The following is a 22545-nucleotide window of genomic DNA, read 5'->3' on the forward strand; positions in this document are numbered from 1 at the left end:
AGTTTTTACCTTGCTCTCTCTCTCCTGTCTCTGACTAGTTATTACCTTGCTCTCTCTCTCCCGTCTCTGACTACTTATGACCTTGCTGTCTCTCTCCCGTCTCTGTCTAGTTATTACCTTGCTCTCTCTCCCGTCTCTGTCTAATTTTTACCTTGCTCTCTCTCTCTCCCGTCTCTGACTAGTTTTTACCTTGCTCTCTGACTAGTTTTTACCTTGCTCTCTCTCTCCCGTCTCTGACTAGTTATTACCTTGCTCTCTCTCTCCCGTCTCTGACTAGTTATGACCTTGCTCTCTCTCTCCCGTCTCTGTCTAGTTTTTACCTTGCTCTCTGTCTAGTTTTTACCTTGCTTTCTGTCTAGTTATTACCTTGCTCTCTCTCTCCCGTCTCTGTCTAGTTTTTACCTTGCTCTCTGACTAGTTATTACCTTGCTCTCTCTCTCCTGTCTCTGACTAGTTATTACCTTGCTCTCTCTCTCCCGTCTCTGTCTAGTTTTTACCTTGCTCTCTGTCTAGTTTTTACCTTGCTCTCTGTCTAGTTATTACCTTGCTCTCTCTCTCCCGTCTCTGTCTAGTTTTTACCTTGCTCTCTGACTAGTTATTACCTTGCTCTCTCTCTCCTGTCTCTGACTAGTTATTACCTTGCTCTCTCTCTCCCGTCTCTGTCTAGTTATTACCTTGCTCTCTCTCTCCCGTCTCCGTCTAGTTTTTACCTTGCTCTCTCTCTCCCGTCTCTGTCTAGTTTTTACCTTGCTCTCTCTCCCGTCTCTGACTAGTTTTTACCTTGCTCTCTCTCTCCCGGCTCCGTCTAGTTTTTACCTTGCTCTCTCTCTCCCGTCTCTGTCTAGTTTTTACCTTGCTCTCTCTCTCCCGGCTCCGTCTAGTTTTTACCTTGCTCTCTCTCTCCCGTCTCTGACTAGTTTTTACCTTGCTCTCTCTCTCCCGTCTCTGACTAGTTATTACCTTCATCGCTCTCTCCCGTCTCTGACTAGTTATGACCTTGCTCTCTCTCTCCTGTCTCTGACTAGTTTTTACCTTGCTCTCTCTCTCCCGTCTCTGACTAGTTATTACCTTGCTCTCTCTCTCCTGTCTCTGACTAGTTTTTACCTTGCTCTCTCTCTCCCGTCTCTGACTAGTTTTTACCTTGCTCTCTCTCTCCCGTCTCTGACTAGTTCTTACATTGCTCTCTCTCTCCTGTCTCTGACTAGTTATTACCTTGCTCTCTCTCTCCCGTCTCTGTCTAGTTTTTACCTTGCTCTCTCTCTCCCGTCTCTGACTAGTTTTTACCTTGCTCTCTCTCTCCCGTCTCTGACTAGTTCTTACATTGCTCTCTCTCTCCTGTCTCTGACTAGTTATTACCTTGCTCTCTCTCTCCCGTCTCTGTCTAGTTTTTACCTTGCTCTCTGTCTATTTTTTACCTTGCTTTCTGTCTAGTTATTACCTTGCTCTCTCTCTCCCGTCTCTGTCTAGTTTTTACCTTGCTCTCTGACTAGTTATTACCTTGCTCTCTCTCTCCTGTCTCTGACTAGTTATTACCTTGCTCTCTCTCTCCCGTCTCTGTCTAGTTTTTACCTTGCTCTCTGTCTAGTTTTTACCTTGCTCTCTGTCTAGTTATTACCTTGCTCTCTCTCTCCCGTCTCTGTCTAGTTTTTACCTTGCTCTCTGACTAGTTATTACCTTGCTCTCTCTCTCCTGTCTCTGACTAGTTATTACCTTGCTCTCTCTCTCCCGTCTCTGACTAGTTTTTACCTTGCTCTCTCTCTCCCGTCTCCGTCTAGTTTTTACCTTGCTCTCTCTCTCCCGTCTCTGTCTAGTTTTTACCTTGCTCTCTCTCCCGTCTCTGACTAGTTTTTACCTTGCTCTCTCTCTCCCGGCTCCGTCTAGTTTTTACCTTGCTCTCTCTCTCCCGTCTCTGTCTAGTTTTTACCTTGCTCTCTCTCTCCCGGCTCCGTCTAGTTTTTACCTTGCTCTCTCTCTCCCGTCTCTGACTAGTTTTTACCTTGCTCTCTCTCTCCCGTCTCTGACTAGTTATTACCTTCATCTCTCTCTCCCGTCTCTGACTAGTTATGACCTTGCTCTCTCTCTCCTGTCTCTGACTAGTTTTTACCTTGCTCTCTCTCTCCCGTCTCTGACTAGTTATTACCTTGCTCTCTCTCTCCTGTCTCTGACTAGTTTTTAACTTGCTCTCTCTCTCCCGTCTCTGACTAGTTTTTACCTTGCTCTCTCTCTCCCGTCTCTGACTAGTTCTTACATTGCTCTCTCTCTCCTGTCTCTGACTAGTTATTACCTTGCTCTCTCTCTCCCGTCTCTGTCTAGTTTTTACCTTGCTCTCTCTCTCCCGTCTCTGACTAGTTTTTACCTTGCTCTCTCTCTCCCGTCTCTGACTAGTTCTTACATTGCTCTCTCTCTCCTGTCTCTGACTAGTTATTACCTTGCTCTCTCTCTCCCGTCTCTGTCTAGTTTTTACCTTGCTCTCTGTCTAGTTTTTACCTTGCTTTCTGTCTAGTTATTACCTTGCTCTCTCTCTCCCGTCTCTGTCTAGTTTTTACCTTGCTCTGACTAGTTATTACCTTGCTCTCTCTCTCCTGTCTCTGACTAGTTATTACCTTGCTCTCTCTCTCCAGTCTCTGTCTAGTTTTTACCTTGCTCTCTGTCTAGTTTTTACCTTGCTCTCTGACTAGTTATTACCTTGCTCTCTCTCTCCTGTCTCTGACTAGTTATTACCTTGCTCTCTCTCTCCCGTCTCTGACTAGTTTTTACCTTGCTCTCTCTCTCCCGTCTCTGACTAGTTTTTACCTTGCTCTCTCTCTCCCGTCTCTGTCTAGTTTTTACCTTGCTCTCTCTCTCCCGTCTCTGACTAGTTCTTACATTGCTCTCTCTCTCCTGTCTCTGACTAGTTATTACCTTGCTCTCTCTCTCCCGTCTCTGTCTAGTTTTTACCTTGCTCTCTCTCTCCCGTCTCTGACTAGTTTTTACCTTGCTCTCTCTCTCCCATCTCTGACTAGTTCTTACATTGCTCTCTCTCTCCTGTCTCTGACTAGTTATTACCTTGCTCTCTCTCTCCCGTCTCTGTCTAGTTTTTACCTTGCTCTCTGTCTATTTTTTACCTTGCTTTCTGTCTAGTTATTACCTTGCTCTCTCTCTCCCGTCTCTGTCTAGTTTTTACCTTGCTCTCTGACTAGTTATTACCTTGCTCTCTCTCTCCTGTCTCTGACTAGTTATTACCTTGCTCTCTCTCTCCCGTCTCTGTCTAGTTTTTACCTTGCTCTCTGTCTAGTTTTTACCTTGCTCTCTGTCTAGTTATTACCTTGCTCTCTCTCTCCCGTCTCTGTCTAGTTTTTACCTTGCTCTCTGACTAGTTATTACCTTGCTCTCTCTCTCCTGTCTCTGACTAGTTATTACCTTGCTCTCTCTCTCCCGTCTCTGACTAGTTTTTACCTTGCTCTCTCTCTCCCGTCTCCGTCTAGTTTTTACCTTGCTCTCTCTCTCCCGTCTCTGTCTAGTTTTTACCTTGCTCTCTCTCCCGTCTCTGACTAGTTTTTACCTTGCTCTCTCTCTCCCGGCTCCGTCTAGTTTTTACCTTGCTCTCTCTCTCCCGTCTCTGTCTAGTTTTTACCTTGCTCTCTCTCTCCCGGCTCCGTCTAGTTTTTACCTTGCTCTCTCTCTCCCGTCTCTGACTAGTTTTTACCTTGCTCTCTCTCTCCCGTCTCTGACTAGTTATTACCTTCATCTCTCTCTCCCGTCTCTGACTAGTTATGACCTTGCTCTCTCTCTCCTGTCTCTGACTAGTTTTTACCTTGCTCTCTCTCTCCCGTCTCTGACTAGTTATTACCTTGCTCTCTCTCTCCTGTCTCTGACTAGTTTTTAACTTGCTCTCTCTCTCCCGTCTCTGACTAGTTTTTACCTTGCTCTCTCTCTCCCGTCTCTGACTAGTTCTTACATTGCTCTCTCTCTCCTGTCTCTGACTAGTTATTACCTTGCTCTCTCTCTCCCGTCTCTGTCTAGTTTTTACCTTGCTCTCTCTCTCCCGTCTCTGACTAGTTTTTACCTTGCTCTCTCTCTCCCGTCTCTGACTAGTTCTTACATTGCTCTCTCTCTCCTGTCTCTGACTAGTTATTACCTTGCTCTCTCTCTCCCGTCTCTGTCTAGTTTTTACCTTGCTCTCTGTCTAGTTTTTACCTTGCTTTCTGTCTAGTTATTACCTTGCTCTCTCTCTCCCGTCTCTGTCTAGTTTTTACCTTGCTCTGACTAGTTATTACCTTGCTCTCTCTCTCCTGTCTCTGACTAGTTATTACCTTGCTCTCTCTCTCCAGTCTCTGTCTAGTTTTTACCTTGCTCTCTGTCTAGTTTTTACCTTGCTCTCTGTCTAGTTATTACCTTGCTCTCTCTCTCCCGTCTCTGTCTAGTTTTTACCTTGCTCTCTGACTAGTTATTACCTTGCTCTCTCTCTCCTGTCTCTGACTAGTTATTACCTTGCTCTCTCTCTCCCGTCTCTGACTAGTTTTTACCTTGCTCTCTCTCTCCCGTCTCTGACTAGTTTTTACCTTGCTCTCTCTCTCCCGTCTCTGTCTAGTTATTACCTTGCTCTCTCTCTCCCGTCTCCGTCTAGTTTTTACCTTGCTCTCTCTCTCCCGTCTCTGACTAGTTTTTACATTGCTCTCTCTCTCCCGGCTCCGTCTAGTTATTACCTTGCTCTCTGACTAGTTTTTACCTTGCTCTCTGTCTCCCGTCTCTGTCTAGTTATTACCTTGCTCTCTCTCTCTCCTGTCTCTGACTAGTTATGACCTTGCTCTCTCTCTCCCATCTCTGACTAGTTATTACCTTGCTCTCTCTCTCCCGTCTCTGACTAGTTATTACCTTGCTCTCTCTCTCCCGTCTCTGACTAGTTTTTACCTTGCTCTCTCTCTCCCGTATCTGTCTAGTTATTACCTTGCTCTCTCTCTCCCGTCTCCGTCTAGTTTTTACCTTGCTCTCTCTCTCCCGTCTCTGACTAGTTTTTACATTGCTCTCTCTCTCCCGGCTCCGTCTAGTTATTACCTTGCTCTCTGACTAGTTTTTACCTTGCTCTCTGTCTCCCGTCTCTGTCTAGTTATTACCTTGCTCTCTCTCTCTCCTGTCTCTGACTAGTTATGACCTTGCTCTCTCTCTCCCATCTCTGACTAGTTATTACCTTGCTCTCTCTCTCCCGTCTCTGACTAGTTATTACCTTGCTCTCTCTCTCCCGTCTCTGACTAGTTATGACCTTGCTCTCTCTCTCCTGTCTCTGACTAGTTTTTACCTTGCTCTCTCTCTCCCGTCTCTGACTAGTTATTACCTTGCTCTCTGTCTCCCGTCTATGTGTAGTTTTTACCTTGCTCTCTGTCTAGTTTTTACCTTGCTCTCTGTCTAGTTATTACCTTGCTCTCTCTCTCCCGTCTCTGTCTAGTTTTTACCTTGCTCTCTCTCTCCCGTCTCTGTCTAGTTTTTACCTTGCTCTCCGTCTAGTTTTTACCTTGCTCTCTCTCTCCTGTCTCTGTCTAGTTGTGACCTTGCTCTCTGTCTAGTTTTTACCTTGCTCTCTGTCTAGTTATTACCTTGCTCTCTCTCTCCCGTCTCTGTCTAGTTTTTACCTTGCTCTCTGACTAGTTATTACCTTGCTCTCTCTCTCCTGTCTCTGACTAGTTATTACCTTGCTCTCTCTCTCCTGTCTCTGACTAGTTATGACCTTGCTCTCTCTCCCCCGTCTCTGTCTAGTTATTACCTTGCTCTCTCTCTCCAGTCTCTGTCTAGTTATTACATTGCTCTCTCTCTCCCCTCTCCGTCTAGTTTTTACCTTGCTCTCTCTCTCCCGTCTCTGTCTAGTTTTTACCTTGCTCTCTCTCCCGTCTCTGACTAGTTTTTACCTTGCTCTCTCTCTCCCGGCTCCGTCTAGTTTTTACCTTGCTCTCTCTCTCCCGTCTCTGACTAGTTATTACCTTGCTCTCTCTCTCCCGGCTCCGTCTAGTTTTTACCTTGCTCTCTCTCTCCCGTCTCTGACTAGTTTTTACCTTGCTCTCTCTCTCCCGTCTCTGACTAGTTATTACCTTCATCTCTCTCTCCCGTCTCTGACTAGTTATGACCTTGCTCTCTCTCTCCTGTCTCTGACTAGTTTTTACCTTGCTCTCTCTCTCCCGTCTCTGACTAGTTATTACCTTGCTCTCTCTCTCCTGTCTCTGACTAGTTTTTAACTTGCTCTCTCTCTCCCGTCTCTGACTAGTTTTTACCTTGCTCTCTCTCTCCCGTCTCTGACTAGTTCTTACATTGCTCTCTCTCTCCTGTCTCTGACTAGTTATTACCTTGCTCTCTCTCTCCCGTCTCTGTCTAGTTTTTACCTTGCTCTCTCTCTCCCGTCTCTGACTAGTTTTTACCTTGCTCTCTCTCTCCCGTCTCTGACTAGTTCTTACATTGCTCTCTCTCTCCTGTCTCTGACTAGTTATTACCTTGCTCTCTCTCTCCCGTCTCTGTCTAGTTTTTACCTTGCTCTCTGTCTAGTTTTTACCTTGCTTTCTGTCTAGTTATTACCTTGCTCTCTCTCTCCCGTCTCTGTCTAGTTTTTACCTTGCTCTGACTAGTTATTACCTTGCTCTCTCTCTCCTGTCTCTGACTAGTTATTACCTTGCTCTCTCTCTCCAGTCTCTGTCTAGTTTTTACCTTGCTCTCTGTCTAGTTTTTACCTTGCTCTCTGTCTAGTTATTACCTTGCTCTCTCTCTCCCGTCTCTGTCTAGTTTTTACCTTGCTCTCTGACTAGTTATTACCTTGCTCTCTCTCTCCTGTCTCTGACTAGTTATTACCTTGCTCTCTCTCTCCCGTCTCTGACTAGTTTTTACCTTGCTCTCTCTCTCCCGTCTCTGACTAGTTTTTACCTTGCTCTCTCTCTCCCGTCTCTGTCTAGTTATTACCTTGCTCTCTCTCTCCCGTCTCCGTCTAGTTTTTACCTTGCTCTCTCTCTCCCGTCTCTGACTAGTTTTTACATTGCTCTCTCTCTCCCGGCTCCGTCTAGTTATTACCTTGCTCTCTGACTAGTTTTTACCTTGCACTCTGTCTCCCGTCTCTGTCTAGTTATTACCTTGCTCTCTCTCTCTCCTGTCTCTGACTAGTTATGACCTTGCTCTCTCTCTCCCATCTCTGACTAGTTATTACCTTGCTCTCTCTCTCCCGTCTCTGACTAGTTATTACCTTGCTCTCTCTCTCCCGTCTCTGACTAGTTTTTACCTTGCTCTCTCTCTCCCGTATCTGTCTAGTTATTACCTTGCTCTCTCTCTCCCGTCTCCGTCTAGTTTTTACCTTGCTCTCTCTCTCCCGTCTCTGACTAGTTTTTACATTGCTCTCTCTCTCCCGGCTCCGTCTAGTTATTACCTTGCTCTCTGACTAGTTTTTACCTTGCTCTCTGTCTCCCGTCTCTGTCTAGTTATTACCTTGCTCTCTCTCTCTCCTGTCTCTGACTAGTTATGACCTTGCTCTCTCTCTCCCATCTCTGACTAGTTATTACCTTGCTCTCTCTCTCCCGTCTCTGACTAGTTATTACCTTGCTCTCTCTCTCCCGTCTCTGACTAGTTATGACCTTGCTCTCTCTCTCCTGTCTCTGACTAGTTTTTACCTTGCTCTCTCTCTCCCGTCTCTGACTAGTTATTACCTTGCTCTCTGTCTCCCGTCTATGTGTAGTTTTTACCTTGCTCTCTGTCTAGTTTTTACCTTGCTCTCTGTCTAGTTATTACCTTGCTCTCTCTCTCCCGTCTCTGTCTAGTTTTTACCTTGCTCTCTCTCTCCCGTCTCTGTCTAGTTTTTACCTTGCTCTCCGTCTAGTTTTTACCTTGCTCTCTCTCTCCTGTCTCTGTCTAGTTGTGACCTTGCTCTCTGTCTAGTTTTTACCTTGCTCTCTGTCTAGTTATTACCTTGCTCTCTCTCTCCCGTCTCTGTCTAGTTTTTACCTTGCTCTCTGACTAGTTATTACCTTGCTCTCTCTCTCCTGTCTCTGACTAGTTATTACCTTGCTCTCTCTCTCCTGTCTCTGACTAGTTATGACCTTGCTCTCTCTCCCCCGTCTCTGTCTAGTTATTACCTTGCTCTCTCTCTCCAGTCTCTGTCTAGTTATTACATTGCTCTCTCTCTCCCCTCTCCGTCTAGTTTTTACCTTGCTCTCTCTCTCCCGTCTCTGTCTAGTTTTTACCTTGCTCTCTCTCCCGTCTCTGACTAGTTTTTACCTTGCTCTCTCTCTCCCGGCTCCGTCTAGTTTTTACCTTGCTCTCTCTCTCCCGTCTCTGACTAGTTATTACCTTGCTCTCTCTCTCCCGGCTCCGTCTAGTTTTTACATTGCTCTCTCTCTCCCCTCTCCGTCTAGTTTTTACCTTGCTCTCTCTCTCCCGTTTCTGTCTAGTTTTTATCTTGCTCTCTCTCCCGTCTCTGACTAGTTTTTACCTTGCTCTCTCTCTCCCGGCTCCGTCTAGTTTTTACCTTGCTCTCTCTCTCCCGTCTCTGACTAGTTTTTACCTTGCTCTCTGTCTAGTTTTTACCTTGCTCTCTGTCTAGTTTTTACCTTGCTCTCTGTCTAGTTTTTACCTTGCTCTCTGTCTCCCGTCTCTGTCTAGTTTTTACCTTGCTCTCTCTCTCCCGTCTCTGTCTAGTTTTTACCTTGCTCTCTCTCTCCCGTCTCTGACTAGTTTTTACCTTGCTCTCTCTCTCCCGTCTCTGACTAGTTCTTACATTGCTCTCTCTCTCCTGTCTCTGACTAGTTATTACCTTGCTCTCTCTCTCCCGTCTCTGTCTAGTTTTTACCTTGCTCTCTGTCTAGTTTTTACCTTGCTTTCTGTCTAGTTATTACCTTGCTCTCTCTCTCCCGTCTCTGTCTAGTTTTTACCTTGCTCTGACTAGTTATTACCTTGCTCTCTCTCTCCTGTCTCTGACTAGTTATTACCTTGCTCTCTCTCTCCAGTCTCTGTCTAGTTTTTACCTTGCTCTCTGTCTAGTTATTACCTTGCTCTCTCTCTCCCGTCTCTGTCTAGTTTTTACCTTGCTCTCTCTCTCCCGTCTCTGACTGGTTTTTACATTGCTCTCTCTCTCCCGGCTCCGTCTAGTTTTTACCTTGCTCTCTGTCTAGTTATTACCTTGCTCTCTCTCTCCCGTCTCTGTCTAGTTTTTACCTTGCTCTCTCTCTCCCGTCTCTGACTAGTTTTTACCTTGCTCTCTCTCTCCCGTCTCTGTCTAGTTTTTACCTTGCACTCTCTCTCCAGTCTCTGTCTAGTTTTTACCTTGCTCTCTCTCTCTCCTGTCTCTGACTAGTTATTACCTTGCTCTCTCTCTCCCGTCTCTGACTACTTATGACCTTGCTCTCTCTCTCCCGTCTCTGTCTAGTTATTACCTTGCTCTCTCTCCCGTCTCTGTCTAATTTTTACCTTGCTCTCTCTCTCTCCCGTCTCTGACTAGTTTTTACCTTGCTCTCTGACTAGTTTTTACCTTGCTCTCTCTCTCCCGTCTCTGACTAGTTATTACCTTGCTCTCTCTCTCCCGTCTCTGACTAGTTATGACCTTGCTCTCTCTCTCCCGTCTCTGTCTAGTTTTTACCTTGCTCTCTGACTAGTTATTACCTTGCTCTCTCTCTCCTGTCTCTGACTAGTTATTACCTTGCTCTCTCTCTCCCGTCTCTGTCTAGTTTTTACCTTGCTCTCTGTCTAGTTTTTACCTTGCTCTCTGTCTAGTTATTACCTTGCTCTCTCTCTCCCGTCTCTGTCTAGTTTTTACCTTGCTCTCTGACTAGTTATTACCTTGCTCTCTCTCTCCTGTCTCTGACTAGTTATTACCTTGCTCTCTCTCTCCCGTCTCTGATTAGTTTTTACCTTGCTCTCTCTCTCCCGTCTCTGTCTAGTTATTACCTTGCTCTCTCTCTCCCGTCTCCGTCTAGTTTTTACCTTGCTCTCTCTCTCCCGTCTCTGACTAGTTTTTACCTTGCTCTCTCTCCCGTCTCTGACTAGTTTTTACCTTGCTCTCTCTCTCCCGGCTCCGTCTAGATTTTACCTTGCTCTCTCTCTCCCGTCTCTGTCTAGTTTTTACCTTGCTCTCTCTCTCCCGGCTCCGTCTAGTTTTTACCTTGCTCTCTCTCTCCCGTCTCTGACTAGTTTTTACCTTGCTCTCTCTCTCCCGTCTCTGACTAGTTATTACCTTCATCTCTCTCTCCCGTCTCTGACTAGTTATGACCTTGCTCTCTCTCTCCTGTCTCTGACTAGTTTTTACCTTGCTCTCTCTCTCCCGTCTCTGACTAGTTATTACCTTGCTCTCTCTCTCCTGTCTCTGACTAGTTTTTACCTTGCTCTCTCTCTCCCGTCTCTGACTAGTTTTTACCTTGCTCTCTCTCTCCCGTCTCTGACTGGTTTTTACATTGCTCTCTCTCTCCCGGCTCCGTCTAGTTTTTACCTTGCTCTCTGTCTAGTTATTACCTTGCTCTCTCTCTCCTGTCTCTGACTAATTTTTACCTTGCTCTCTCTCTCCCGTCTCTGACTAGTTTTTACCTTGCTCTCTCTCTCCCGTCTCTGTCTAGTTTTTACCTTGCTCTCTCTCTCCTGTCTCTGACTAGTTATTACCTTGCTCTCTCTCTCCCGTCTCTGACTACTTATGACCTTGCTGTCTCTCTCCCGTCTCTGTCTAGTTATTACCTTGCTCTCTCTCCCGTCTCTGTCTAATTTTTACCTTGCTCTCTCTCTCTCCCGTCTCTGACTAGTTTTTACCTTGCTCTCTGACTAGTTTTTACCTTGCTCTCTCTCTCCCGTCTCTGACTAGTTATTACCTTGCTCTCTCTCTCCCGTCTCTGACTAGTTATGACCTTGCTCTCTCTCTCCCGTCTCTGTCTAGTTTTTACCTTGCTCTCTGTCTAGTTTTTACCTTGCTTTCTGTCTAGTTATTACCTTGCTCTCTCTCTCCCGTCTCTGTCTAGTTTTTACCTTGCTCTCTGACTAGTTATTACCTTGCTCTCTCTCTCCTGTCTCTGACTAGTTATTACCTTGCTCTCTCTCTCCCGTCTCTGTCTAGTTTTTACCTTGCTCTCTGTCTAGTTTTTACCTTGCTCTCTGTCTAGTTATTACCTTGCTCTCTCTCTCCCGTCTCTGTCTAGTTTTTACCTTGCTCTCTGACTAGTTATTACCTTGCTCTCTCTCTCCTGTCTCTGACTAGTTATTACCTTGCTCTCTCTCTCCCGTCTCTGTCTAGTTATTACCTTGCTCTCTCTCTCCCGTCTCCGTCTAGTTTTTACCTTGCTCTCTCTCTCCCGTCTCTGTCTAGTTTTTACCTTGCTCTCTCTCCCGTCTCTGACTAGTTTTTACCTTGCTCTCTCTCTCCCGGCTCCGTCTAGTTTTTACCTTGCTCTCTCTCTCCCGTCTCTGTCTAGTTTTTACCTTGCTCTCTCTCTCCCGGCTCCGTCTAGTTTTTACCTTGCTCTCTCTCTCCCGTCTCTGACTAGTTTTTACCTTGCTCTCTCTCTCCCGTCTCTGACTAGTTATTACCTTCATCGCTCTCTCCCGTCTCTGACTAGTTATGACCTTGCTCTCTCTCTCCTGTCTCTGACTAGTTTTTACCTTGCTCTCTCTCTCCCGTCTCTGACTAGTTATTACCTTGCTCTCTCTCTCCTGTCTCTGACTAGTTTTTACCTTGCTCTCTCTCTCCCGTCTCTGACTAGTTTTTACCTTGCTCTCTCTCTCCCGTCTCTGACTAGTTCTTACATTGCTCTCTCTCTCCTGTCTCTGACTAGTTATTACCTTGCTCTCTCTCTCCCGTCTCTGTCTAGTTTTTACCTTGCTCTCTCTCTCCCGTCTCTGACTAGTTTTTACCTTGCTCTCTCTCTCCCGTCTCTGACTAGTTCTTACATTGCTCTCTCTCTCCTGTCTCTGACTAGTTATTACCTTGCTCTCTCTCTCCCGTCTCTGTCTAGTTTTTACCTTGCTCTCTGTCTATTTTTTACCTTGCTTTCTGTCTAGTTATTACCTTGCTCTCTCTCTCCCGTCTCTGTCTAGTTTTTACCTTGCTCTCTGACTAGTTATTACCTTGCTCTCTCTCTCCTGTCTCTGACTAGTTATTACCTTGCTCTCTCTCTCCCGTCTCTGTCTAGTTTTTACCTTGCTCTCTGTCTAGTTTTTACCTTGCTCTCTGTCTAGTTATTACCTTGCTCTCTCTCTCCCGTCTCTGTCTAGTTTTTACCTTGCTCTCTGACTAGTTATTACCTTGCTCTCTCTCTCCTGTCTCTGACTAGTTATTACCTTGCTCTCTCTCTCCCGTCTCTGACTAGTTTTTACCTTGCTCTCTCTCTCCCGTCTCCGTCTAGTTTTTACCTTGCTCTCTCTCTCCCGTCTCTGTCTAGTTTTTACCTTGCTCTCTCTCCCGTCTCTGACTAGTTTTTACCTTGCTCTCTCTCTCCCGGCTCCGTCTAGTTTTTACCTTGCTCTCTCTCTCCCGTCTCTGTCTAGTTTTTACCTTGCTCTCTCTCTCCCGGCTCCGTCTAGTTTTTACCTTGCTCTCTCTCTCCCGTCTCTGACTAGTTTTTACCTTGCTCTCTCTCTCCCGTCTCTGACTAGTTATTACCTTCATCTCTCTCTCCCGTCTCTGACTAGTTATGACCTTGCTCTCTCTCTCCTGTCTCTGACTAGTTTTTACCTTGCTCTCTCTCTCCCGTCTCTGACTAGTTATTACCTTGCTCTCTCTCTCCTGTCTCTGACTAGTTTTTAACTTGCTCTCTCTCTCCCGTCTCTGACTAGTTTTTACCTTGCTCTCTCTCTCCCGTCTCTGACTAGTTCTTACATTGCTCTCTCTCTCCTGTCTCTGACTAGTTATTACCTTGCTCTCTCTCTCCCGTCTCTGACTAGTTTTTACCTTGCTCTCTCTCTCCCGTCTCTGACTAGTTCTTACATTGCTCTCTCTCTCCTGTCTCTGACTAGTTATTACCTTGCTCTCTCTCTCCCGTCTCTGTCTAGTTTTTACCTTGCTCTCTGTCTATTTTTTACCTTGCTTTCTGTCTAGTTATTACCTTGCTCTCTCTCTCCCGTCTCTGTCTAGTTTTTACCTTGCTCTCTGACTAGTTATTACCTTGCTCTCTCTCTCCTGTCTCTGACTAGTTATTACCTTGCTCTCTCTCTCCCGTCTCTGTCTAGTTTTTACCTTGCTCTCTGTCTAGTTTTTACCTTGCTCTCTGTCTAGTTATTACCTTGCTCTCTCTCTCCCGTCTCTGTCTAGTTTTTACCTTGCTCTCTGACTAGTTATTACCTTGCTCTCTCTCTCCTGTCTCTGACTAGTTATTACCTTGCTCTCTCTCTCCCGTCTCTGACTAGTTTTTACCTTGCTCTCTCTCTCCCGTCTCCGTCTAGTTTTTACCTTGCTCTCTCTCTCCCGTCTCTGTCTAGTTTTTACCTTGCTCTCTCTCCCGTCTCTGACTAGTTTTTACCTTGCTCTCTCTCTCCCGGCTCCGTCTAGTTTTTACCTTGCTCTCTCTCTCCCGTCTCTGTCTAGTTTTTACCTTGCTCTCTCTCTCCCGGCTCCGTCTAGTTTTTACCTTGCTCTCTCTCTCCCGTCTCTGACTAGTTTTTACCTTGCTCTCTCTCTCCCGTCTCTGACTAGTTATTACCTTCATCTCTCTCTCCCGTCTCTGACTAGTTATGACCTTGCTCTCTCTCTCCTGTCTCTGACTAGTTTTTACCTTGCTCTCTCTCTCCCGTCTCTGACTAGTTATTACCTTGCTCTCTCTCTCCTGTCTCTGACTAGTTTTTAACTTGCTCTCTCTCTCCCGTCTCTGACTAGTTTTTACCTTGCTCTCTCTCTCCCGTCTCTGACTAGTTCTTACATTGCTCTCTCTCTCCTGTCTCTGACTAGTTATTACCTTGCTCTCTCTCTCCCGTCTCTGTCTAGTTTTTACCTTGCTCTCTCTCTCCCGTCTCTGACTAGTTTTTACCTTGCTCTCTCTCTCCCGTCTCTGACTAGTTCTTACATTGCTCTCTCTCTCCTGTCTCTGACTAGTTATTACCTTGCTCTCTCTCTCCCGTCTCTGTCTAGTTTTTACCTTGCTCTCTGTCTAGTTTTTACCTTGCTTTCTGTCTAGTTATTACCTTGCTCTCTCTCTCCCGTCTCTGTCTAGTTTTTACCTTGCTCTGACTAGTTATTACCTTGCTCTCTCTCTCCTGTCTCTGACTAGTTATTACCTTGCTCTCTCTCTCCAGTCTCTGTCTAGTTTTTACCTTGCTCTCTGTCTAGTTTTTACCTTGCTCTCTGTCTAGTTATTACCTTGCTCTCTCTCTCCCGTCTCTGTCTAGTTTTTACCTTGCTCTCTGACTAGTTATTACCTTGCTCTCTCTCTCCTGTCTCTGACTAGTTATTACCTTGCTCTCTCTCTCCCGTCTCTGACTAGTTTTTACCTTGCTCTCTCTCTCCCGTCTCTGACTAGTTTTTACCTTGCTCTCTCTCTCCCGTCTCTGTCTAGTTATTACCTTGCTCTCTCTCTCCCGTCTCCGTCTAGTTTTTACCTTGCTCTCTCTCTCCCGTCTCTGACTAGTTTTTACATTGCTCTCTCTCTCCCGGCTCCGTCTAGTTATTACCTTGCTCTCTGACTAGTTTTTACCTTGCTCTCTGTCTCCCGTCTCTGTCTAGTTATTACCTTGCTCTCTCTCTCTCCTGTCTCTGACTAGTTATGACCTTGCTCTCTCTCTCCCATCTCTGACTAGTTATTACCTTGCTCTCTCTCTCCCGTCTCTGACTAGTTATTACCTTGCTCTCTCTCTCCCGTCTCTGACTAGTTTTTACCTTGCTCTCTCTCTCCCGTCTCTGTCTAGTTATTACCTTGCTCTCTCTCTCCCGTCTCCGTCTAGTTTTTACCTTGCTCTCTCTCTCCCGTCTCTGACTAGTTTTTACATTGCTCTCTCTCTCCCGGCTCCGTCTAGTTATTACCTTGCTCTCTGACTAGTTTTTACCTTGCTCTCTGTCTCCCGTCTCTGTCTAGTTATTACCTTGCTCTCTCTCTCTCCTGTCTCTGACTAGTTATGACCTTGCTCTCTCTCTCCCATCTCTGACTAGTTATTACCTTGCTCTCTCTCTCCCGTCTCTGACTAGTTATTACCTTGCTCTCTCTCTCCCGTCTCTGACTAGTTATGACCTTGCTCTCTCTCTCCTGTCTCTGACTAGTTTTTACCTTGCTCTCTCTCTCCCGTCTCTGACTAGTTATTACCTTGCTCTCTGTCTCCCGTCTATGTGTAGTTTTTACCTTGCTCTCTCTCTCCCGTCTCTGTCTAGTTTTTACCTTGCTCTCTCTCTCCCGTCTCTGTCTAGTTTTTACCTTGCTCTCCGTCTAGTTTTTACCTTGCTCTCTCTCTCCTGTCTCTGTCTAGTTGTGACCTTGCTCTCTGTCTAGTTTTTACCTTGCTCTCTGTCTAGTTATTACCTTGCTCTCTCTCTCCCGTCTCTGTCTAGTTTTTACCTTGCTCTCTGACTAGTTATTACCTTGCTCTCTCTCTCCTGTCTCTGACTAGTTATTACCTTGCTCTCTCTCTCCTGTCTCTGACTAGTTATGACCTTGCTCTCTCTCCCCCGTCTCTGTCTAGTTATTACCTTGCTCTCTCTCTCCAGTCTCTGTCTAGTTATTACATTGCTCTCTCTCTCCCCTCTCCGTCTAGTTTTTACCTTGCTCTCTCTCTCCCGTCTCTGTCTAGTTTTTACCTTGCTCTCTCTCCCGTCTCTGACTAGTTTTTACCTTGCTCTCTCTCTCCCGGCTCCGTCTAGTTTTTACCTTGCTCTCTCTCTCCCGTCTCTGACTAGTTATTACCTTGCTCTCTCTCTCCCGGCTCCGTCTAGTTTTTACATTGCTCTCTCTCTCCCCTCTCCGTCTAGTTTTTACCTTGCTCTCTCTCTCCCGTTTCTGTCTAGTTTTTATCTTGCTCTCTCTCCCGTCTCTGACTAGTTTTTACCTTGCTCTCTCTCTCCCGGCTCCGTCTAGTTTTTACCTTGCTCTCTCTCTCCCGTCTCTGACTAGTTTTTACCTTGCTCTCTGTCTAGTTTTTACCTTGCTCTCTGTCTAGTTTTTACCTTGCTCTCTGTCTAGTTTTTACCTTGCTCTCTGTCTAGTTTTTACCTTGCTCTCTGTCTCCCGTCTCTGTCTAGTTTTTACCTTAATCTCTCTCCCGTCTCTGTCTAGTTTTTACCTTGCTCTCTCTCTCCCGTCTCTGACTAGTTTTTACCTTGCTCTCTCTCCCCCGTCTCTGACTAGTTCTTACATTGCTCTCTCTCTCCTGTCTCTGACTAGTTATTACCTTGCTCTCTCTCTCCCGTCTCTGTCTAGTTTTTACCTTGCTCTCTGTCTAGTTTTTACCTTGCTTTCTGTCTAGTTATTACCTTGCTCTCTCTCTCCCGTCTCTGTCTAGTTTTTACCTTGCTCTGACTAGTTATTACCTTGCTCTCTCTCTCCTGTCTCTGACTAGTTATTACCTTGCTCTCTCTCTCCAGTCTCTGTCTAGTTTTTACCTTGCTCTCTGTCTAGTTTTTACCTTGCTCTCTGTCTAGTTATTACCTTGCTCTCTCTCTCCCGTCTCTGTCTAGTTTTTACCTTGCTCTCTGACTAGTTATTACCTTGCTCTCTCTCTCCTGTCTCTGACTAGTTATTACCTTGCTCTCTCTCTCCCGTCTCTGACTAGTTTTTACCTTGCTCTCTCTCTCCCGTCTCTGACTAGTTTTTACCTTGCTCTCTCTCTCCCGTCTCTGTCTAGTTATTACCTTGCTCTCTCTCTCCCGTCTCCGTCTAGTTTTTACCTTGCTCTCTCTCTCCCGTCTCTGACTAGTTTTTACATTGCTCTCTCTCTCCCGGCTCCGTCTAGTTATTACCTTGCTCTCTGACTAGTTTTTACCTTGCTCTCTGTCTCCCGTCTCTGTCTAGTTATTACCTTGCTCTCTCTCTCTCCTGTCTCTGACTAGTTATGACCTTGCTCTCTCTCTCCCATCTCTGACTAGTTATTACCTTGCTCTCTCTCTCCCGTCTCTGACTAGTTATTACCTTGCTCTCTCTCTCCCGTCTCTGACTAGTTATGACCTTGCTCTCTCTCTCCTGTCTCTGACTAGTTTTTACCTTGCTCTCTCTCTCCCGTCTCTGACTAGTTATTACCTTGCTCTCTGTCTCCCGTCTATGTGTAGTTTTTACCTTGCTCTCTGTCTAGTTTTTACCTTGCTCTCTGTCTAGTTATGACCTTGCTCTCTCTCTCCCGTCTCTGTCTAGTTTTTACCTTGCTCTCTCTCTCCCGTCTCTGTCTAGTTTTTACCTTGCTCTCCGTCTAGTTTTTACCTTGCTCTCTCTCTCCTGTCTCTGTCTAGTTGTGACCTTGCTCTCTGTCTAGTTTTTACCTTGCTCTCTGTCTAGTTATTACCTTGCTCTCTCTCTCCCGTCTCTGTCTAGTTTTTACCTTGCTCTCTGACTAGTTATTACCTTGCTCTCTCTCTCCTGTCTCTGACTAGTTATTACCTTGCTCTCTCTCTCCTGTCTCTGACTAGTTATGACCTTGCTCTCTCTCCCCCGTCTCTGTCTAGTTATTACCTTGCTCTCTCTCTCCAGTCTCTGTCTAGTTATTACATTGCTCTCTCTCTCCCCTCTCCGTCTAGTTTTTACCTTGCTCTCTCTCTCCCGTCTCTGTCTAGTTTTTACCTTGCTCTCTCTCCCGTCTCTGACTAGTTTTTACCTTGCTCTCTCTCTCCCGGCTCCGTCTAGTTTTTACCTTGCTCTCTCTCTCCCGTCTCTGACTAGTTATTACCTTGCTCTCTCTCTCCCGGCTCCGTCTAGTTTTTACATTGCTCTCTCTCTCCCCTCTCCGTCTAGTTTTTACCTTGCTCTCTCTCTCCCGTTTCTGTCTAGTTTTTATCTTGCTCTCTCTCCCGTCTCTGACTAGTTTTTACCTTGCTCTCTCTCTCCCGGCTCCGTCTAGTTTTTACCTTGCTCTCTCTCTCCCGTCTCTGACTAGTTTTTACCTTGCTCTCTGTCTAGTTTTTACCTTGCTCTCTGTCTAGTTTTTACCTTGCTCTCTGTCTAGTTTTTACCTTGCTCTCTGTCTAGTTTTTACCTTGCTCTCTGTCTCCCGTCTCTGTCTAGTTTTTACCTTGCTCTCTCTCTCCCGTCTCTGTCTAGTTTTTACCTTGCTCTCTCTCTCCCGTCTCTGACTAGTTTTTACCTTGCTCTCTCTCTCCCGTCTCTGACTAGTTCTTACATTGCTCTCTCTCTCCTGTCTCTGACTAGTTATTACCTTGCTCTCTCTCTCCCGTCTCTGTCTAGTTTTTACCTTGCTCTCTGTCTAGTTTTTACCTTGCTTTCTGTCTAGTTATTACCTTGCTCTCTCTCTCCCGTCTCTGTCTAGTTTTTACCTTGCTCTGACTAGTTATTACCTTGCTCTCTCTCTCCTGTCTCTGACTAGTTATTACCTTGCTCTCTCTCTCCAGTCTCTGTCTAGTTTTTACCTTGCTCTCTGTCTAGTTTTTACCTTGCTCTCTGTCTAGTTATTACCTTGCTCTCTCTCTCCCGTCTCTGTCTAGTTTTTACCTTGCTCTCTGACTAGTTATTACCTTGCTCTCTCTCTCCTGTCTCTGACTAGTTATTACCTTGCTCTCTCTCTCCCGTCTCTGACTAGTTTTTACCTTGCTCTCTCTCTCCCGTCTCTGACTAGTTTTTACCTTGCTCTCTCTCTCCCGTCTCTGTCTAGTTATTACCTTGCTCTCTCTCTCCCGTCTCCGTCTAGTTTTTACCTTGCTCTCTCTCTCCCGTCTCTGACTAGTTTTTACATTGCTCTCTCTCTCCCGGCTCCGTCTAGTTATTACCTTGCTCTCTGACTAGTTTTTACCTTGCTCTCTGTCTCCCGTCTCTGTCTAGTTATTACCTTGCTCTCTCTCTCTCCTGTCTCTGACTAGTTATGACCTTGCTCTCTCTCTCCCATCTCTGACTAGTTATTACCTTGCTCTCTCTCTCCCGTCTCTGACTAGTTATTACCTTGCTCTCTCTCTCCCGTCTCTGACTAGTTATGACCTTGCTCTCTCTCTCCTGTCTCTGACTAGTTTTTACCTTGCTCTCTCTCTCCCGTCTCTGACTAGTTATTACCTTGCTCTCTGTCTCCCGTCTATGTGTAGTTTTTACCTTGCTCTCTGTCTAGTTTTTACCTTGCTCTCTGTCTAGTTATTACCTTGCTCTCTCTCTCCCGTCTCTGTCTAGTTTTTACCTTGCTCTCTCTCTCCCGTCTCTGTCTAGTTTTTACCTTGCTCTCCGTCTAGTTTTTACCTTGCTCTCTCTCTCCTGTCTCTGTCTAGTTGTGACCTTGCTCTCTGTCTAGTTTTTACCTTGCTCTCTGTCTAGTTATTACCTTGCTCTCTCTCTCCCGTCTCTGTCTAGTTTTTACCTTGCTCTCTGACTAGTTATTACCTTGCTCTCTCTCTCCTGTCTCTGACTAGTTATTACCTTGCTCTCTCTCTCCTGTCTCTGACTAGTTATGACCTTGCTCTCTCTCCCCCGTCTCTGTCTAGTTATTACCTTGCTCTCTCTCTCCAGTCTCTGTCTAGTTATTACATTGCTCTCTCTCTCCCCTCTCCGTCTAGTTTTTACCTTGCTCTCTCTCTCCCGTCTCTGTCTAGTTTTTACCTTGCTCTCTCTCCCGTCTCTGACTAGTTTTTACCTTGCTCTCTCTCTCCCGGCTCCGTCTAGTTTTTACCTTGCTCTCTCTCTCCCGTCTCTGACTAGTTATTACCTTGCTCTCTCTCTCCCGGCTCCGTCTAGTTTTTACATTGCTCTCTCTCTCCCCTCTCCGTCTAGTTTTTACCTTGCTCTCTCTCTCCCGTTTCTGTCTAGTTTTTATCTTGCTCTCTCTCCCGTCTCTGACTAGTTTTTACCTTGCTCTCTCTCTCCCGGCTCCGTCTAGTTTTTACCTTGCTCTCTCTCTCCCGTCTCTGACTAGTTTTTACCTTGCTCTCTGTCTAGTTTTTACCTTGCTCTCTGTCTAGTTTTTACCTTGCTCTCTGTCTAGTTTTTACCTTGCTCTCTGTCTAGTTTTTACCTTGCTCTCTGTCTAGTTATTACCTTGCTCTCTCTCTCCCGTCTCCGACTAGTTATGACCTTGCTCTCTCTCTCCCGTCTTTGTCTAGTTTTTACCTTGCTCTCTCTCTCCCGTCTCCGTCTAGTTTTTACCTTGCTCTCTCTCTCCCGTCTCTGACTAGTTTTTACATTGCTCTCTCTCTCCCGGCTCCGTCTAGTTATTACCTTGCTCTCTGACTAGTTTTTACCTTGCTCTCTGTCTCCCGTCTCTGTCTAGTTATTACCTTGCTCTCTCTCTCTCCTGTCTCTGACTAGTTATGACCTTGCTCTCTCTCTCCCATCTCTGACTAGTTATTACCTTGCTCTCTCTCTCCCGTCTCTGACTAGTTATTACCTTGCTCTCTCTCTCCCGTCTCTGACTAGTTATGACCTTGCTCTCTCTCTCCTGTCTCTGACTAGTTTTTACCTTGCTCTCTCTCTCCCGTCTCTGACTAGTTATTACCTTGCTCTCTGTCTCCCGTCTATGTGTAGTTTTTACCTTGCTCTCTGTCTAGTTTTTACCTTGCTCTCTGTCTAGTTATTACCTTGCTCTCTCTCTCCCGTCTCTGTCTAGTTTTTACCTTGCTCTCTCTCTCCCGTCTCTGTCTAGTTTTTACCTTGCTCTCCGTCTAGTTTTTACCTTGCTCTCTCTCTCCTGTCTCTGTCTAGTTGTGACCTTGCTCTCTGTCTAGTTTTTACCTTGCTCTCTGTCTAGTTATTACCTTGCTCTCTCTCTCCCGTCTCTGTCTAGTTTTTACCTTGCTCTCTGACTAGTTATTACCTTGCTCTCTCTCTCCTGTCTCTGACTAGTTATTACCTTGCTCTCTCTCTCCTGTCTCTGACTAGTTATGACCTTGCTCTCTCTCCCCCGTCTCTGTCTAGTTATTACCTTGCTCTCTCTCTCCAGTCTCTGTCTAGTTATTACATTGCTCTCTCTCTCCCCTCTCCGTCTAGTTTTTACCTTGCTCTCTCTCTCCCGTCTCTGTCTAGTTTTTACCTTGCTCTCTCTCCCGTCTCTGACTAGTTTTTACCTTGCTCTCTCTCTCCCGGCTCCGTCTAGTTTTTACCTTGCTCTCTCTCTCCCGTCTCTGACTAGTTATTACCTTGCTCTCTCTCTCCCGGCTCCGTCTAGTTTTTACATTGCTCTCTCTCTCCCCTCTCCGTCTAGTTTTTACCTTGCTCTCTCTCTCCCGTTTCTGTCTAGTTTTTATCTTGCTCTCTCTCCCGTCTCTGACTAGTTTTTACCTTGCTCTCTCTCTCCCGGCTCCGTCTAGTTTTTACCTTGCTCTCTCTCTCCCGTCTCTGACTAGTTTTTACCTTGCTCTCTGTCTAGTTTTTACCTTGCTCTCTGTCTAGTTTTTACCTTGCTCTCTGTCTAGTTTTTACCTTGCTCTCTGTCTAGTTTTTACCTTGCTCTCTGTCTAGTTATTACCTTGCTCTCTCTCTCCCGTCTCCGACTAGTTATGACCTTGCTCTCTCTCTCCCGTCTTTGTCTAGTTTTTACCTTGCTCTCTCTCTCCCGTCTCTGACTAGTTATGACCTTGCTCTCTCTCTCCCGTCTCTGACTAGTTTTTACCTTGCTCTCTCTCTCCCGTCTCTGTCTAGTTATTACCTTGCTCTCTCTCTCCCGTCTCTGACTAGTTTTTACCTTGCTCTCTCTCTCCCGTCTCTGTCTAGTTTTTACCTTGCTCTCTCTCTCCCGTCTCTGACTAGTTATTACCTTGCTCTCTCTCTCCTGTCTCTGACTAGTTATTACCTTGCTCTCTCTCTCCCGTCTCTGACTAGTTATTACCTTGCTCTCTCTCTCCCGTCTCTGACTAGTTATTACCTTGCTCTCTCTCTCCCGTCGTTGTCTAGTTTTTATCTTGCTCTCTCTCTCCCGTCTCTGACTAGTTCTTACATTGCTCTCTGTCTAGTTTTTACCTTGCTCTCTGACTAGTTATTACCTTGCTCTCTCTCTCTCCCGTCTCTGACTAGTTATTAGCTTGCTCTCTCTCTCCCGTCTCTGACTAGTTTTTACATTGCGCTCTCTCTCCCGTCTCCGTCTAGTTATGACCTTGCTCTCTCTCTCTCCCGTCTCTGTCTAGTTTTTACCTTGCTCTCTCTCTCCCGTCTCTGACTAGTTTTTACCTTGCTCTCTCTCTCCCGTCTCTGTCTAGTTTTTACCTTACTCTCTCTCTCCCGTCTCTGACTAGTTTTTACCTTGCTCTCTCTCCCTTCTCTGTCTAGTTTTTACCTTGCTCTCTCTCTCCCGTCTCTGACTAGTTTTTACCTTGCTCTCTCTCCCTTCTCTGTCTAGTTTTTACCTTGCTCTCTCTCCCGTCTCTGTCTAGTTTTTACCTTGCTCTCTCTCTCCCGTCTCTGACTAGTTTTTACATTGCTCTCTCTCATCAAACTCTGACTAGTTTTTACATTGCTCTCTCTCTCCCGGCTCCGTCTAGTTATTACCTTGCTCTCTGACTAGTTTTTACCTTGCTCTCTCTCTCCC

At 45.9% G+C, this 22545-nt stretch overlaps 1 protein-coding gene across 4 annotated transcripts in view; it reads right to left on the minus strand.

Moving 5' to 3' along the window:
- Positions 1–22545, minus strand: part of podn (podocan) — an 84216-nt gene that overhangs the window by 24982 nt on the left and 36689 nt on the right. The gene's annotated exons all lie outside the window — the stretch shown is intronic.

Source organism: Oncorhynchus mykiss, chromosome 5, assembly GCF_057628025.1.
Source record: "Oncorhynchus mykiss isolate SJ-2025 chromosome 5, ASM5762802v1, whole genome shotgun sequence".
Lineage (NCBI taxonomy): Eukaryota > Metazoa > Chordata > Actinopteri > Salmoniformes > Salmonidae > Oncorhynchus > Oncorhynchus mykiss.